The sequence below is a fragment of the Gossypium arboreum genome, chromosome 12, assembly GCF_025698485.1.
Source record: "Gossypium arboreum isolate Shixiya-1 chromosome 12, ASM2569848v2, whole genome shotgun sequence".
Taxonomy (NCBI): Eukaryota; Viridiplantae; Streptophyta; class Magnoliopsida; order Malvales; family Malvaceae; genus Gossypium; species Gossypium arboreum.
The window spans coordinates 104465481-104472434 of record NC_069081.1 but is presented as its reverse complement, the minus strand read 5'-3'; the positions used below and the strand labels follow the sequence as shown (position 1 = coordinate 104472434).

General features: G+C 33.7%; 1 non-coding gene across 1 annotated transcript; it reads left to right on the top strand.

The window, feature by feature from the left end:
• On the top strand, nucleotides 1-107 carry LOC128286020 (small nucleolar RNA R71). The gene has a single exon (XR_008276567.1). It is a non-coding gene; the product is annotated as a small nucleolar RNA R71 (small nucleolar RNA).
• The last annotated feature ends 6847 nt before the right edge of the window (nucleotides 108-6954 follow it).

Genomic DNA, 6954 nt, shown 5'->3' with positions numbered 1-6954 from the left:
AACCCATGGTGAGGGCACCTTCTTAATAAGTCCTTGTATCTCTTTCATGCATCATAAAGAGTTTCTAAATCCATCTGTACAAAAGAAGAGATATCATTCCTTAGTTTAGTCATTTTAGCCGGCGGAAAATATTTAAGTAAAAATTTTTCGATCATCTGTTCCGAAGTAGTGATTGACCCTCGTGGTAACGAGTTTAACCACTGTTTAGCCTTATTTCTTAATGAAAAGGGAAACAACCGAGGGCGAATGGCATTGTCAGAAATGCCATTAATCTTAAAGGTGTCGCAGAATTCCAGAAAGTTTACTAAATGAGTGTTTGGATCCTCATCCTATAAACCATCAAACTGAACAAACTGTTGTATCATTTGAATCATGTTAGGTTTTAGTTCAAAATTATTTGCAAAAATAGCAGGTCTACCTATACTCGATTCAGCTCCTGTTTTTAAACTAGGTTTAGCATAATCATACATAATACGAGGAGTAAGATTCTAATTTACTAGGTTTGCAATAGCCACAGGAGGTAACTGATTATTATGATTATCAGCCATCTCCTCGGTTGTGGGTTGAATATTGTCCTCCTGCCCTTCCTCTATGTATCGTAAGCTTCGCCTTATTTCTCTGCAGTTTTTGCAAGCTGTGCTTTCAATCTCACTATCAAAAAGTAGAGGTCCCGACGGGTTTCTTCTAGTCATAAACTATAAAAACCTGCCAGAAGTAAATAAAAGAAAATTTAGTGATATAAACAAAATTAAAATTAAATTAAATTGCAATAAAATAAATGGCTAAAGTAATAAAAATTAAGCGTTCCTAATATCTTAGTCTCCGGCAACGGCACCAAAAACTTGATGGTCATGAAACTAACTAAAAATTCGACTTAAGGCAAGCGCACCTATCGAACAATAGTATAACTACGGTGAGATCGGAATATCATATCCATGAGGACTAAGAGTACTAGTAATTACTCTCTTTTTACTATCTAGCCTGAAAATTAAAAGGTGTTTTTAAAATTAAACTAATTTTCTAATTAACTAAGATTACGACAAAGATGAAGTTTGGAAAATACTTTAGGAAAAACCAATAGAGAAGACAATACCCAAGGAAGAATCCACCTAGACTCCACTTATTACTGTTGACTTAGACGATTTATTTATTTGACTTATTCCGTAGAAATCTCTAATTTATGTTAATATCCCTTTCGAGACTAAAAATAACTGACTCTAGGTTGATTAATTGAAATTTCTTTCTAATTAAAACCCCTATTGTTGCATTAACTCGATCTATGGATTCCCTTACTAGATTTGACTCTAATCCGGTAGATTTATGTTATCCTCTCTCTAGGATTGCATTCAACTCCACTTAATTATGAATGATCTACTCTTAAACAGGGACTGTTGCTCCACTAAATAAGTACATCAAAAACCTGAGTTAATACCCTGGAATATTAAAACAAGAATTAAAACTCATAATTAAGAATAAGAACAAACATTTATCATATAAATCAAAGGGTAATAAGATTCGTCTTAGGTTTCATCTCCCTTAGGTATTTAGGGAGTTTAGTTCATAATAATAATGGGAAACATCTCAAAGTTTGGAAGACAACAAAACATAAAGAAAACCCAAGAACTTCTAGGATGGAAATCTTCAGTCTTGATGTAGATCCTGGCTCCGAGGTGATTCCTATGGCTAATCGCAAGTATTTTCTGCCTCCAACTCTGTGTGTCCCCCTTAATCCTCCTTCTAGGGTATTTATATAGCCTTTAGAATGCTTTAGAATACTTTAGAACACTCAAAAGTGCCCTTTTCTGAGTAGAATTAGACTTGGCCTCGACGGGGATACGATCGTGTGTCACGCCCGTGTGCAAATGCTTTAAACCGTGTGCAATTCTGACTTGGAATAATGTCGACACGGCCATTACACACGGGCGTGTGGTCAGCCCGTATGCCTCACACGGGCGTGTGGATTACCCGTGTGGAAGTGCTTAGGCCGTGTGAAACATTGTTTTAAGCCCAATTTATCCGTTTTTGGCCCGTTTCTCACTCTTTTTGATATCCTAGGCTCTCCTGAGTATAAAATATGAAATTAAAGGATTAGGAGTAACAAATCCACTAAAACCAAGAAGAAATCATTCATAAATATGCCAAGCATGGGGTAAAAATATGTATATATTACGATTTATCAGGACGCGTACATACTTGAGCATACATTAAACTCCCAACAGCTGATGCATAGGGAATCTTTTGCATTTCCTGAATTTCAATGTCACTTTTAGGGCATTGAATAAGACTAAATTTGTCTCTTTTAGCGACAGGGGTGTCCCCTGGTCTACAACTCTGCATGCTAAACCTTTTAAGTACTTTATCGATATAGCTCTTTTGTGATAATCCGAGAATAACTCGAGATCGATCTCGTTGTATCTGAATTCCTAAAAAAAAAAGGCGTCCCTAAGATCTTTCATCTCAAAATGCTTGGATAAAAACCTCTTGGTTTCGTGCAATAAGCCTATATCATTAGTGGCAAGCAAAATGTCATCAACATATAGAACCAGAAATATGTACTTACTTCCATTGAATTTGTGATACACACAATCATCAACAATGTTCATCTCAAAACCAAACAAAACAATTATTTGATGAAAGTTGTGGTACCATTGAAGGGAAGCTTATTTGAGTCCATAGATGGATTTCGTCAATTTGCAAAACATATTCTTTGAGTGTTTCGACTTAAAATTTTCTGGTTGCACCATATAAATTGTTTCTTCAATGTCACTATTAAGAAATGCAGTATTAACATCCATCTGATGTAACTCAAAATCAAAATGAGCAACAAGTGCCATGATTATTCTGAAGGAGTCTTTCGATGAAACTAGAGAGAAAGTCGCTATAAAATCAATACCTTATTTCTGAATATATCCTTTAGCTACAAGACGCGCCTTATACCTCTCCACATTACCATTTGCATCCCTCTTGGTTTTAAATATCCATTTACAACCAATTGGTTTTGCACCTTCAGGTAATGGGACAAGTTCCCAAACTTTATTGTTTTGCATAGATTTATACTCATCTTTCATGGCATCAATCCATTTTTGAGACTTAGAACTTTTCATGGCTTGATGAAAGTTGATTAGATCATCTTCCATCATTCCATTATCATCCTCATATTCTTGGAGAAATACAATATAATTATCTGGAATAGCATTTCTCCTTTCTCTTGTGGACCTCCTTAATGGCACTTGTTCTTGAGGTTGTTGAGTTTGTTCTTCTGGAATAATTACCTCATTTTGAATGGGGAGTTGTTCAACATTGTCTTGTAGAGGTTCTGGATTCACTTATTGATCAATGATAGGTATAAGAACCTGAACATCGTCAAAAGTGATAGTAGAAATTGAGTTAAAATCCAATTCCTCCTCAAAAGTAATGTCTCTAACCTTATTTCTCCCCCTAAACTCAACATCCTCAAAAAATGTTACAATTCCCGTCTTAAAAATATTCCTTTTTATGGGATCATAAAATTTATAGCCCCTATATCGCTCAGAATAACCAATAAAGTAGCTGCTTACTATTTTGGAGTCCAATTTCTTTTCATGTAGCCTATAAGGCCTTGCCTCAGTTGGACATCCCCAAATGTGAAAGTGCTTTAAACTAGGGTTTTTACCTGTCCAAAGCTCATAAGGTGTTTTTGCAACTACTTTATTGGGTACTTTGTTCAGAATGTAAGCTGCTGTCTTTAATGCTTCTCCCTAGAGGGACTCAGGTAAGGTAGAATGAGCAATCATGCTCTTTACCATATCTTTAAGAGTTTTATTTCGTCTTTCAGCTACATCATCCATACTAGGTGATCCTGGCATGGTGTACGGTGGGACAATACTGCATTCCTCTAGGAATTTCGCAAATGGTCCTGGACATTGTTCACTTGAGCCATCGTATCTACCATAGTACTCACCATCACGATCAGATCTGACATTTTTAATCCTTTTGTTGAGTTGATTCTCAACTTCAGCTTTATAAGTTTTAAACACGTCCAAAGACTGAGATTTCTCATGAATAAGATATAGGTACCCATAATGTGAGTAATCGTCTATGAATGTTATGAAATATTGTTGACCATTCCAAGATGCCGTAGGGAATGGCTCACAGATATCTGTATGAATTAATTCTAAGACGTCTGAAGATCTGTTTGCACCTAATCTCTTAGTTTTGGTCTGTTTTCCCTTAATGCAATCGACATAGACATCAAAGTCTGTGAAGTCAAGGGACTCTAAAATACCATCAGACACAAGGCGTTCAACTCTAACTTTTAAGATATGACCCAAGCGTCTATGCCATAATGATGCTAAATTTTCTTTATTTAATTTACGTTTAATACCATGTGATTCCACATGCAAGGTTTCATTATAGGATGCAACTGTTTCTAGCAAATAAAGGTTGTCATAGGTATTTAAATAACCAATTCCAATAACATTTGAATTTAAAGACAAATTAAATTGATTGTTTCCGAATGAACAATAATATCCAAATTTGTCTAACGAAGAAACAAAACCTAAATTCCGTCTAAATGACAGTACAACAAAAGTGTCTTTTAAGTCCAAATAAAAACCAGCTCCTAATAACAACCTAAAATGCTCAATTGCTTCCACTTCTACCTATTTTCCATCGCCCACAAAGATGTGTCTTGCACCATCACTTGGCTTTCGGTAACTCAGGCAACCCTACATAGAAACACTATATGAGTAGTAGCACCAGAATCTATCCACCAAGTTTTTTTAGGTACTGAAGCTAAATTAATCTCAGAACAGACCAAATTAAGAATTATACCTTTCTTTACACGCCAATCATGATATTTGGTACAATATTTCTTTACGTGTCCAGACTTATTACGAAAGAAACAACTCTCTGTAGCTTGTTGTTGTTTCTTTTGAGCTGGACCCTTAGCAGCTTCATTCTGATATTTTCTTTTCTTGCCCTTGTCCTTAGGGGCATTGGCCAAATGAGCACTTTCAGACTTATCACGCTTCAACCTTTCTTCCTCTTGCACACAATGAGAAATAAGCTCATTTAGGGTCCATTTCTCCTTTTGACAGTTATAACTAATTTTAAATTGGTTAAACTGTGCAGGAAGCGATACCAAAACCATAAGAATAAGCAATTCCTCAGAAAGCTCGATCTTAAGTGCCTTAAGTCTTGAAGCAGTATGGAATATCTCCATAATGTACTCCCTTACGTTTCCTTGACCCTATACTTCATAGACATCAAAGAAGTCAAAAGTGATGTCATATCAACCTTATCGTTTTTAGCAAAATGTTTCTCAATTTCATCAAGGAAACCTTTGGCCTGAGTAATCTCTTCAGATTCTGTGCCCCTAAAAGCTTCTGGAATGTTGTGTTTCATGATCATTAGACTCATACGATTTGAACGATCCCACCTATCAAAGTCCCTCTTAATATCAGGGGTGCTTTCCGCAGTGAGAGGTGTAGGTTGTTCTTCCCTTAGTGCAAGGTCTATGTCCATACAACCAATCACTATAAGTAAGTACCTTTTTTATTCCTTAAAATTAGTTCCATTAAGCATGGGTATAGAATTTATATTACCAGATATTGTGGCAGGAGAAGATGAATTAGCTGAATAGAGAACAAAAACAAGCTTAAATCAATATTCATAAGTAAACAATAAATTCAAGATAATGGCTAATCCCATCTCAAGATACCAAACACTACATTAATATCAAGTCTTTGGACAGTAATATTAACAGTAAGCGGTACTCTTGTTGTAGCAATCAAACATTGACAATAAACTATGTCAAGCAATGAATTAATCTTTGGACTAACTTATTGCTCACATAAAATACCTTATAATTGTTACACATTTATCACCATAGATGTCGTTGTAATTCTGCCAAATATTAACTTATCTTTGGGTCAATCAATAAACACGTGAATTACAAAAACATATAACCATCTTAATATTGCAAATAAACTAATATTCTACAAAAAAAATGTCAGTTTGGCGGCATTTTGCTTCAACTAATTTATTTAAAATATTTAGACATCCTTAATTAAAAGCCAAAATCTGAATTTATTTATTCCAAAATATTTACCTTAATTTCATCTTTCAATCAAATTAAAAGATAAAACATATATATTTATACAATTTTCTAAAACATTAAACCAATCAAAGCATGCATATATTATATATTTATAAATACAAACAAAACATATATATGAATCAATTTCTATATATATATATATATATATATATATATATATATATATTTTAAATGTCATATAGGATTAAAATAATAATAATCACATGCCTTGCAAATACACAGAATCGAATCGTAATATTTTCAAATAAAGCTTAAAACGTAGGTATCAAATTACACAAATATTTTAAACTTTATAATTGAATCTATTAATTGAAAATCACCCATTTTTTATATGTATTCAAGATAATAAAAAATTTAATATAAATCTTCAAAAAGAACATATATATCGAAATATAAAACTCATGAAATTTCATGAATCAATTATTCAAATAAAGAACTTGAATCAATTCCCAATGATTCGATATTACGAGGCTCGGACGCCACTTGTTAAATTTATTAAAATAAATCTATAATAAAACTTAATAAACCAGGATCTGTCATGTCAAATCATCAAGAATAAATCAAGAACAAAACTAGATGCGAAAGTGTACATGAATCCATGGATTCCTTGAAAATTTCTGGATCTTGGGGATTTGATCTTCCAAATTAGCACACAAGAAATTCAGAGAATATTTGTTCTCTCTTTTCTAATGATGGATATTAGAAAAGATATCTTGTGTATAATTTGGGGACCATAACTCTAATATTTATAACCTTAGCATATTAGTTCTAATCAAATTCTAATTAGCCCATCATTAATTAGAATTTGATTAGAAGAGTCTCTACACATATTTGACCCATACTTTATTTAATAA